The following is an 8728-nucleotide window of genomic DNA, read 5'->3' on the forward strand; positions in this document are numbered from 1 at the left end:
CAATTGCCCAGTCAAGATGATAACATAACAAATTAAATGCTGGAATGTTGGTTGAGGATTTTTTATACTAAATGTCATCACTTTATTTCGATAAAATCCATCTGGATTTGCAAATGCCGAAATTTCTATTGTTCTTTCCATGAGTTGAATTTCCCAGGAACATTTCAAATGCTCAAACTATGTAACATATTTAAATTGTGTCAATGCAATCAGCATTTTTTGGCGTTGGAACTGAATCCGTTTTGCTGACGCTTTTGATTTATCTATAGTCACTAAACATATGAAATGTATTTCATGGCTCAAGAACAAAATTACACCGTGATCTCCAATTGCTTTTATTGGGTCTGTAAAATCATTATTCAGTAAAAATTGAATTTCTTCACATATTCCAGTTCGAGGGGATTCATCCTGCAAAGATGCTGTTTCACAGTTGTAGAATCCAAAATCTCATCTATATATCGTTAGAGATTGTATTTGTTCTTGTTGGAACACCAGGAAGTAAGCTATTGTATTCACATATTTACTGTTTCAATTCACACATTTCCTGTGGTTGTTGATATGAACGTTACTTGCTTAGATTGTTTAATTGTTAATTCCAAAGACTGGTTAAATTAAAGTAACTACAGTAATATTGCAATTCATTATTAAAATCCTCTATCTGTCGGGTACGTAAAACTACACTGTGTGAAAAACAACTGGCCTTTTATAATTTCCAACTGCTCTTTTTGTCATAGCTCTGGTAACTGCACAAGAACGATACAAATCAGGGATTTCACTCTCAGTAGGATTAACTTTCTGATCCAAACAATGCTTCATAGTCAATAGTTAATAGAGGATTAACCACGACCTTATCTCCATCGAGGGTAACGACTATTATTAAGTTAATACCTTCTATAGGTTAAGAAGCAACTGTTCCAACGTGTCCGGAAACTAAGTCTGATGTCGAATGTTCACACTGAGACGAACATTACCAAAGCCACATTCTACCCGCCTGAATAAAAAATAATTTCACTAGAAGGAGACTTTTCAAGTACACATCGTCTGGCCATCTCAGGTAGCTTCTATCTTGGAAACATTGACGGGATCGAACCCGAAAAGAGTTAAATCGTTTATTTGTGACGATGCCAATGAACGGATGATTAGCAAGTTTACCTTCAAAAACATGGTATTCCATTTTAGTTTCGAGTCGACGAGCAACGGTGAAGGCTTTAATTTCCTCTCCTAGTAGAGGATACTTGGCTATCGTTCTGCTCTGCATTTCACTGATGTCATTCCTCACCTGATGTGAGACCTCCGGACATCATATGTAGAGTCTGGCGTATTCCGTGCTCATGTTTAATCCTTAGCCTTAGCTATCAAATGTATCACGGAATTATTTCGATTTATTCTCAGACGTACGTACATTCACCCGATTCAACAATTATTTGTCTTGCAACCACATATCCACCAATACACAGTCCATCTTTTCTAAACTGTGTCTTTGTTTGGCTTTCTTTCGTTACCCGTTAAATCCAGTCTTGTGAGCACAATTTTCCGCGGTAAAAACTGCCGTTGAACTTCTTCGATGTATCGTCTCATATTAAATTTGATACTTTCTTCAGTGGTTTAATGCTGATATCTGTTGACGTAAATAACACAAAAAAATCATGAAAAATAGGTTCGAAACGAACAGTCTAAGGGGTGGCAAATATTACACTGGCAAAGCAAGACCTGAAGTTTAATTTATAAGCAAGATAAGCTATATTTATTTAAAACAATCTTTGAATAACCATCAGCAAAGTAGATATCTGCAATTTTGTGTTTAATTTAATAAGTTCCAGTATTCATGTGGCTCTCGTGCATCCAAAAAAGTGGCTCCTTTTTCAGTGGATCTTCTGTAACTGACACTATACTTATATCAAGTGATCCAAGTTGTAAGATTGTCTCTGCTTCGAAACCTATCCGATAAACACACACACACACACACACACACACACAAGAAAGTTCACCTATGTGCAATTGCGTGAGTTGTAGCACAGATCACAGATCCACGTGCTTATATTGTGCATTAGATGTGTACATCCTTCCTTCACCTTCAAATAAACTGACCTCTGCCTAATGTACGTGCGTATGTATGTATGCCAAAATGAGTTCCGAATTTGTGTAAGGTCTCAAAGGAGTGTGGCAACAATATAGACCACGCCCTCTACGATGACGTTCCATCGCTCATTCATGGAAACCGTGGCCATGAAAACTTCCCTAATGGAAACAGACGACCAACGCCATCACAATCAGCAGCAAAGTCAACGAGTTGGAACAGGAGGAAAATAGGGAGAAGATGAATGATGGTCGAAGCAGAGAAGTCTTTATTGGAATTATTAAGTTCCTTGACCAAAGAGTCAGAATACTGACAGCTATGTTACAAACGTCCAATCGCTCATCGCAATCAATAGAAAACCACGACAAATATTTGAAGATGCATGGAGTCTCATCCAAGAAATAACGTCTTCAAGAAGTAGAATAAAGACTTGTTTAAAAAGAATGTTAACCTCTGACTACAAGGTATCGAGACGCAACTCATCACATTCCTTCGGGAATTATTCCCTGTTTATCATTTCCAGTGAAGTGTGTTGCTTAAAGATAACTCCCTGAATAGTGCATTATCCACTCTCACACAGTTCGCAAAAGTCACTTTAGGAACCGAAAGGATTGCCTGAAAGGATTGTCTGAAGGTGATCAGCACTGACGACAGTCATTGATCAAGGAAACACGAGATATATGTCCCGTTGTGGAATGACAACAACACCATTCTGGAAAATTGTGATTGGTATTGACTACGACAAATCCAATATGGTATCATGAACATTTCCGGAAACAAACCTCAACCCATTTCAAAACGTGTGATTGCAGTGGTCCACGTCTATTGTGATGCCATGGTGTTGCCTTACATTCCCTAGAAGACACAGTCGGACTTATTTGTAGACCATTTCTCGAGCAATGACAGTATGCTGCCCTGAAAATTATGAATTTCTCTTTCAAATGAATCCTACAAAGTAATAGACGTCAGTGGAATTACGAAACTGTTATGGACCACTGAAAGCCACATGTCAACAACTAACTTTGCCAACACTATGAAAATGTTCTCAAAGTAGATCTGAATGCATTTTACATTAAAACGTATCTCATTCCCGTTTAGAAATAAGGCACTGTACATGGATATTAGAGACAATATACAATAAATTACTTGGTTACAAGGCCCACATACTATAATATATTTAATGACTTATTGTTGTTTCATAAACCTATTTTAATGTTCTCAAAATAGATCTTTATTAATTAAATATGAACGTTTCCAAAGGCCGCCTCTCTCCCTCCCTCCCTCCACCCCCCCACACATCCTGGCAGGGTACGAGCGAAAATTCTTGAAAATACGAGCGTTGGGGATTTTCGCTTATGTCATAGGACGTTGGCTTTGGAACTATGAATGATGGTAAAAGTTAAGTCAAAGCTACCAGAGAGAGAGAGAGAAAGACAGACAGACAGACAGATAATATTATAGTCGGTAGTAATTATAATTAATGCAGAATAATAACTTAGATGTACTGTTAATATATTAAATATTTTAATTACCTCTTGCTGGTTCGTCGTTTTTCTTAGTTCCTATGCCACACTTATTTTCATGCGCCGATTCGTGAATGACTGAGCCTTCAATGCTTTCTTCATTAGAACCATATTTCTTATTTAAATCATAAATGTGCCCTATATAGATTTAATCAATGCAAAAAACATCAGAAACTCAATGATTAAACAATCAGCTAATCAATATCCAAAGGTAACTGTAAGCAGCCACTTAAAGCACTTAAGAACCACATTTTTGTCGTGGACACCCTCGGCAGGAATGTGAGGAGTTCATTCGCTCGTTTAATACACAGTTGCATGTAGCCAATCTTAACTCCGTTCTCAGGGCAATTATGTGTATTTGAATGTAATATAAATAAAATATATGTATAGTATGTATGCTGTATCAATGATATACCAATCGTTGTATAAATTTTGCATTAAAAAAAAATCGGTCAGCCCCGTTATCTTTTAATTATATCATATGCCTCTCTTGGCATGTCTTTGAAATAGCGCACATGCTATCCATATTATCCATATATTGGTCCACATAAACTGACGAAATTCTTGCGTATTATTCCTTTTTACTGATTGACTGCGATCTTGGGAAAATTTCATTACCCGCCGACTGGAACGTTTGTTTCCAATATTACTGCGAACATTTCGGCAACCATTTTTTCGAATCGAATGCTCAAAGAGAATTGTGGAAAAAAGGTCATATCCGTCTGAAAATAGCCCATTTATTCAGACGTGGGTTCGTTACGATGTGTATAGATTATCATGACCTGATTGACAGACTGACTGAGTGTTTGTATTTTTACGGCGCACCAGCAATGTTAGGCTATTTAGTAACATACAAAAGGTTATATGTAGGTTCATTTAAAAGCGGAAAAAGGTTTCGTATCGACCAGCGATATAGAACCTAACAGTTGAACGTAAAACGATATGATGGTAACGTTATATATAAAGCTTCCACATCAACGGGCAATGAAAATATTGTTTTTTGAAGAAGACAGATAAAAAGGTATTGTAAATAAAGGACGGTATATACTTTACATAAAAATGCTCAAGGTGATAGCATAAACGTTACAGCTTTGAATTAATATGTGCTTTTATCAGGAATTCTATAATAATTCTATAATAATACTAATAATAATAATACAAGAGATTTTTATTGTATAACATAGTTCCTCATGCAGTTTGCGATATTATTGATCGCGCTTAGGTTGGAGGTCGAAACAAACCACCATAAGTGATCAACAGTGGGTTGGTTCATCGTAAGAAATGCACTCTGGTGGATCTTCGCTTTGTAGCAGGTTGGAGTGGGTGATATAAATATGACAAATTGTAATTCTTGCAATGACTACCTCCTCCCTACGAATGGTTTTGTAGGATGGAGTCCATTCGAATAGGGTTGGTTTGATTGCATGAACTTTGTTATTCACTGCACCATTCCATGCTGCCTGCCACTCCTGACCTAAAGACTCTTTGATACTAGGTTTAAAATCAGTATATGACATTTTAAAATCAGATGGTTTTTTGTATAGGGCCAATTTAGCAGCGTGATTTGCCCTTTAATTACCTTTAATACCAATATGGCTAGGTAACCAAAAGTATAATATATTACGGGACGTACTCAGCTCAGTATGTTTAACGAGAATATTGGTTAATAATGGGTTCTCTAGTTTTCTGTAGTGTATTGACTGAAGTAGTGATAGTGAGTCGGAGAAGATGATGCAGTTTAAAATACGTTTGTTTTCGATATATTGCAGGGCAAGGTCTATAGCTCTTATTTTGACTGAAAACAATTGATGAACCATTTGGTAAGCGAACTTTGGCTGAGTGGTTTCTTTTAACGAGGACGGCTGCAGCAGCCTTTTCATCATTCATTGATCCATCAGTATAAATTCTTGTGTAGTTTTCAAATTCGGGCAGGAGATCATTATAAGAGTTGTGGAAGATGGAAAGGTATGTCACAGACTTGTTTCCAAAGTATTTTGGGTTGTTTAAGTAGCCAGTGACGTGTTTCGGAGACGGACATTTTCTGAATTCTAGAAAGATCAATGTGTATACTTTCAAGGCTGGATGATATTCTAATGCCAAAGGAAGGTATAGCGTTTGGTTTATAAATGTATAAAGTTTTGTATTTGGGTTGAAAAACACTCGGAAAAACAGGGTTCAGAGGGTTTGATCTTAAATTGAGATCATACTGCGCGGAATGCATTTCACTACGATGTGATAAAAGTGGTTCGCTTCAACGAGAAGACTTTCACACGGGGATGTCTTAAATGCTACCAGGACGAGTCTTTTTCCTTGATGATGAATTGGGTCTAACATCTTTAAATGTGACTTCCTAGCTTAACCATAAGCAATGCAACCATAGTCCAGTTTGGAGCGAATAAGCGTTCTATATAAATTGAGGATGACTTTTCTATCAGCACCCGAGCCAGTGTGCGCAACTAGGTTAAGTAGATCAAGAGTTCAAGCATTTCGTTTTCAAGTTCATTGGGTGTGGAATAACAGTTAATTCTCTGTCGAAGATAATACCTAAAACTTTCTTTCGTCAACAACTGGAATAGGTGTTCCGTCCAGCGTGAGTTTAGGTTCATCATGATGTCACTGTATCTGATAGAAATGCATATATTTCGTTATTGATTTAGGGAATTTGAAACCTGTAGTACTGATCGAATTTTTAAACGTGTTGATATTTTGCATGAGATGTCTTTGAATTGTATGCATGTGCTTTAATCGACAACATATAAGGTTCAATCCACACCAGGAGCAAACCACTTGGTGATGTTACTGATTTTGATGTTAAAAAGTGTCACGGATATAATAATGCGCTGGGACACACCCATCTATTTTGCTAGGACATATATGAGAGAAAGTTTGAAACGAAAGAGGGCAGACAGTCTTTCAGAGCCAGATTATGCAGGTAATTTAGCATCCAGTCTTTCCATGTCGTGTCATAAGCCTTTTCTAAATCAAGGAAAACTGCTACGAAATATTTCCTCTTGATAAATGCGTGGCGGATAAAAGTTTCCAGCTTAACCAGATGAGCATTGGCACTACGGCCAAAACGAAAGCCACTTTGGAAAGGAAATATTAAATTGTTAGTTTCCAGGTACCATACAAGCCGAGAATTGATCATTCATTCTATTCTTTTGCACACAGAGCTCGTCAGTGCAGTAATAATAATAATAATAATAATAAATAATGACCTTTTTTAAAGAGAGTAACACAATTAGCTAAGAAATAATCTACCTTGAGGCCCTCATACAAAGGAATTTTTTTTAGCTGCATCTCTGAAGCCACTGGATATATCGGGTTTGGAAGAAGGAAATATAGTATGAATTTCTAATCTCAACTTAAATACTATTCCAGAGCAGAGTTCTAGAGTATTGGAAACCTTTTTTTAAATAACTCCTAATTTGGTTTGGGAATTTTATTTTGTTTGGTAGACATGAATCGCAGATAGGGATTATTACCAGGTAGACTATATTGGAATAGTGATTGTAAATATTCAGGAGCACTATAATGGGATATATCCTGTACATTGATTTGGCTTTTCTCAACATATTCGGTCTTTAATAGGTAATACTTTTATCTTACCAGCTAAATTTTCCTTGCTTTCTTTCTGGATTGATATTAGCCCAAATGCTCCTTTTTGAAAATGTGCCAGCTTTACTATGTTTTTATCATTTTAAATTACCCCATACCGTATTACAGTAGTCTAAATAGGGTTGTATGTAACTGGTATAAAATAGTTTTATGTGCCTTTGAGGGAGGAAATATTTTATCCTACTGAGAAGCCATACACTTGAAATGACCTTTTCACTGATATGTTTGACATGTTCAGTCCTTGAAAGGTTATTGTCTACCAGAACACCAAGTAGTCTATCATGACAGATCAGTTGCAAAGTTTTATCCTTCCATGTCAGACATAGTTCATTACTATCAAGATTTGTTCTTGTGCTATGTTGAAATAAGTAATATTTCAGTTTTAGCAGTATTTACAACCGTAACATTGCATTTGCACCAGTTTTCCAGTTTGTTTAGGGCATTCTGTAAAGAAATTTCGAGTTCATGCTTTGTTTTTTGGATGTCTGACAACGTGTGTCATCTGCATATAGATCTGTATATGACATTGATTCTCGTAGAAAAAGTGGTAGGTCATTAATAAATATCATTAATAAATAAAATAAATAGTAATGGACCTAGAATTGAGCCTTGTTGTACTCAATATATAATTGTTTCATGTTCAGAGAGAACATTATTTATATAAACATGTTATGTTCTCTCACTTAAGTAAGAAGTAAACCATCTAATCTTTCTTTCATCACACTCGTAGATTTTCAGTTTCTTCAAAATGATTTTAGGATCCACCATGTCAAAAGCCTTCCTGAAATCTACAAATACAGATCCTATTATTCTACCATGGTCAAGTTCTTGAAGCTATTTATCAGTTAGGGAGATCAAACCAGTCTCACAGGAATGTCATGGACATGTTTTTCAATCAATTTGGACAAGTTTGGTAGTATTGAGATTGGTCGGTAGTTATTAGCGTCATCCTTGGAACCAGGTTTGTTAATAGAAGTTACCTTTGCAGTTTTCCATAATTTGAGAACAGATGTGGTAGCAATACTTAAATTGATTATGAATGTTTTGCTATCTACAGTAGTAGAGGCAGAAGATTTAATGAGTCGTGGACCAATCGGATCAAGTCATGTTGCTTTCTTGGTGTCAAGTTCACTGAGACATTTGTTAACAACGTTTTTGATACTGGTGGGATAGAGAAACATACCTCCTTAGAGATTTTGTTGCTGCAGAACATTTTCAGTTCATTAAATTTGTTTTCTATCACTGGTTCTTTTAATGTTGTAGTAATGTTGGTGAAAATAATACTGGAAACATTTGCATTGTCAGTTGCATCAGTGACTATGGTGTTATTTACCAGAAGTGAGTGAATTTTATTTGTCTGATATTTGTGTGTTAATCCAGTGGTTCAATGAAGACTTTCCAAATGGAGTTTGTGTTGCTTTTTTGTTTTTGCCAGCAATGATTGATAATAATCTTTTTAGTTTATTTAATCATACTTGTTATTTTATTTCTCCATACTTTAGCTTGTGAA

The sequence above is a fragment of the Sinohyriopsis cumingii genome, chromosome 14 (assembly GCF_028554795.1).
Source record: "Sinohyriopsis cumingii isolate HCF-2022 chromosome 14, ASM2855479v2, whole genome shotgun sequence".
NCBI lineage: Eukaryota > Metazoa > Mollusca > Bivalvia > Unionida > Unionidae > Sinohyriopsis > Sinohyriopsis cumingii.